Below are 4,220 nucleotides of genomic sequence, written 5' to 3'. Positions count from 1 at the left end.
TCATAGCTCACTGGCGGTGCTTTTCCTGTTACAAGACTTCGAAAAACATATGAACGGTTCATAACATTAATATCGTTGTTAGAACCGGGCATACCAAAAAAAGCATGCCAAAACCGTTGTTAAATTTACTTCCGTTGAAGATACGGGCCATTTTTGTTCTGTACTCGCCTCTGGGATTTCTGGTCGACATATGCCCAGGTATTCATACCCCCAAAACTACTCAATTCCAAATAATTAGCCAATTTAATAACTTAGCAACAAAATAAACAATGAGAGGAAAAATAACTAGATTGAAAGAATACCTCTAATACTTGGAATGGACCACATAGTGCCTTCTGTCTCCTCCCAGATAAACGGAGTGCCGCATACAATTTCGAAAACGCAGCACCACCCCAGTCAAACGTGGATACTACATCAAGATTTTCAAAAGCAGCTAACCATCCAGCATCAATATAAGTCTTTGCATTAGAAAAGAAAAAATGTCCCAAAACATACATGAAAAAGGCAATTGCTACTCTATGAGCAAGGGTGCTATCATTTTCAGCCGCAACCAACTTGTCTTCGAAGAAATATGACCTTAAATATTTAATTGTAATTGAATTTGAAACCCACGACGGTGCTTTCGGAGAGAGCGTGACATCTTGGATATCCGGAAAGATATGCTCACGAACATGTTCAAATTGGTACTTCCCCGAATCATAAGGAACATCAGGCCCATCACCGATACTCAGTCCAGTCAACATGAGACAATCTAGGGGGTGAATCCCATCTCACCAAATGGGAAGTGAAAAGTGTTTGTTGTATCCCAAAACCGCTCAGCAATATAATCAACCATTGAATGGTTGGTTTCGCTACATTGTATGTCCAGTAAATTTTGCCATCCCGCTTTTTCAATAATATATTTAGCTCTAGGACAGTGTTGTGAAATAGTTTGATAGTGATGAATTACCGATGCCAAAGATCCACGATGTTGATACTTCAATTTGTGCTCCCCTGTAAATGTGATGTCCGTAGTAGCGTGCGGTTTATCATCTTGCAGTATAGGAAACCTCCCTAACCGGGGAATATCAACCTCCTTAATTGTACCAGTAGCGATTAAGTTATAATCCTCTTCGGCTACAGATTTTTGTTTCTTGTTCGTCTTCATGCGACCATTGAACCGCGATGTGAATTTGTTCAACATCTATGCACACACAAGATAGATGCAATTAGACCAACCCGCGCCATTTCTTATTTTTATTAGTCCACCACCATTTATATTCCAAATACTATAAAAATCCTTAACACAAACTATATCAATTCCAAAATCTATAATTCTACGAATACAAATTAAATCGTCACCGATGCATTTTGAAAATCCTTTCAACATTCCACAACCCAATTTAATCACTTCAAGATTCCATAAAAATCACTAAAAAATCAATTCCATACATATAAATTAGCTCTTCTACATATGTAACACACAAAATGTACATAACTACAATTTTTGGCATAACCACGTGAATTGTAAAAATACATATTAATCTATATAACCCACAAATTAAGTGTTGTACATATTTGACAAAATTTCATAAAATCTTTTAGTCTAATTCACATGAACATCAAAAATAAACCAAAAAACAACTAAAATTAATCACCTCCAAATTCAATAAAAAACAATACAAATTCAATTATTTTTAACCATATTCACATATGTACAAATCATCTCTTCTACATATATAACACACATAATCTACATAACTACCAATTTTTACAGTAGCCAAATTTTTTAAATCTATTCCACCCACAAATTATATCTTCTATAATTATTTTAAAACTTCTTTTAACCAAATTTACATAAGCATCAAAACTGGTTTTCTTCACATACATATTATTCTCTAAAATCATAAAACACACATACCCAATTATATTTAATCAATTTCATATTCATATTTGTTCTTTAAAACCCATCTTAATATAAACTAATTTTAACAAATAAAACCCTAAATAAATTATACAACAATACGGATAAAAAAAAAGGTGATTAAGAAAAAAGAAACATACCTCTTTTCTAACCGGGATTCATCAAGTATCTGGTTTTTTTTTCTATTCTCTTTTCCTGCTAGTTACTGTGATGTGTTGTGTTTGTGGGCGGTAGAAACAAACAGGAGGTAGAAAAGAAAAGAAAAGAAAAGAAGAAGACGGAGAATATTAGGGTAAACACCAAGTGAACACGTGTGTTATACGTGGTGGTTTCTCTTTGTCCACACGTGCTCGATACGTGTGTTAATTTGGGTCCAAAACTATACGTACGCCTGACAAGGGGGCGTTGATTATACATTCGCCAGACAACGGGCGTTGATTATAAGTTCGCCCGAATGAGGCGTTGATTATAGGTCCGCCTGAATGAGGCGTTGATTATACGTCCGCCAGTGTGAGGCGTTGATTATACGTACGCCTGAGTGAGGCGTTGATTATATGTCCGCCTGAGTGAGGCGTTGATTATAAGTTCGCCCGAATGAGGCGTTGATTATATGTCCGCCTGAATGAGGCGTTGATATTCTTAACGCCTAAATGAGGCGTTGATTCACCCGTCCACCACACCAGGCGTAGATTATATCTACGTCCCTTCTCCGAGCGTTAACTATATGAACGCCCCACAACGAGCTTATTCTTTAACAACGCCCCACAACGAGCGTAAACTATATCAACGCCTCTTCGGGACGAAGATTATATGAACGCTCCACATGCAAGCGTTCATTATACATCCGCTCGACTAAAAATACTCCACTGCCTTAACGTCACACTCCAGACTACTCTCAAATTTGATCGTTTGTTTTGGTCTTTGATCTTTGGTTATCATCGTACCATTGTGGACGCTCTAAGCATTGTAATTATCCAAACCGCATAGTGAAAACTCTTAATATCCCAGTGGACATAGATTTTTTATGCCGAACCATTAAATCATTGTGTCATTTATGTTACTGCATTTATATTATTACATTCATGTTCGTCTAACTCATAGTTATAACTGCTGCATTATTACGTTATTTCATTTACATACGCGTTGGTGACATATAAAAGATCATATGTGTTGATGGTGCTTTTTAGTTCAGGGATAAAACTGTAAAACTCCATATTTGTGTTCCTTTATTCCGTAAGGAAGTAGAGCCACTAAAACCTCATGAGTGTCTATACCTCTCTGCTTACATATAATTCGGTATATACATGTACGAAATTTATTAGAATAATATTGGTGCATTGAAAAAGCGGGGGCACAACAACCACACCCAATATTTCGCTTAGCAATCTGTATGGACGAACTCCAATATACTTTCTAAAGAATCAACTAGACAGTCAGACTCAATCTAGATAAAAAGTATATCAAAGTGTTTATATCTCAATCTCTCGATTTGATATATACTCAAGCAAACAGAAATCTGCGAGTCTTTATCAAATACTAGAGATAACTTGGATGATACCAAAGACCAATATCCAAGTGTCAATCAATTTAAATCAACAACCAAAAGGTCGGATATTCTAATTGATTGAACAACGCACAACCTGTGATATTTCAATTATATAACAAAATATAATGCGGAAAAGAAATTACACACACACCAGAATTTTGTTAATGAGGAAACTGCAAATCCAGAAAAACCCCGGGACCTAGTCCATATTGAACACACATTGTATTAAGCCGCTACAGACACTAGCCTACTTCAAACTAACTTTGGTCTGGACTGTAGTTGAACCCAAATCAATCTCACACTGATCCAAGGTACAATTATGCTCCTACGTCTCTGATCCCGGCAGGATACTACGCACTTGATTCCCTTAGTTGATCTCACCCACAACTAAGAGTTGCTACGACCCAAAGTCGAAGACTTTAATAAACAAATATGTATCACACAGAAAAGTCTACGGTAATAGATAAATCCGTCTCCCACGAATATACCTACGAGTTTTTTTCCGTCTTTTGATAAATCAAGGTGAACAGGAACCAATTGATAACCCAGACTTATATTCCCGAAGAACAACCTAGTATTATCAATCACCTCACAATAATCTTAATCGACGCGGCGAAAGAAGATATTGTGGAATCACAAACGATGAGACGAAGATGTTTGTGACTAATTTTTATCTTTCCTATCGGAGATATCAATGTCAAGCCAATCCTTACGATTGTACTCGTACGATAGAAACAGCAGATCAGATCACACAACTACGAGAAAGTAGTA

The sequence above is a fragment of the Papaver somniferum genome, chromosome 1 (assembly GCF_003573695.1).
Source record: "Papaver somniferum cultivar HN1 chromosome 1, ASM357369v1, whole genome shotgun sequence".
NCBI lineage: Eukaryota > Viridiplantae > Streptophyta > Magnoliopsida > Ranunculales > Papaveraceae > Papaver > Papaver somniferum.
This window is presented reverse-complemented; position numbering follows the sequence as displayed.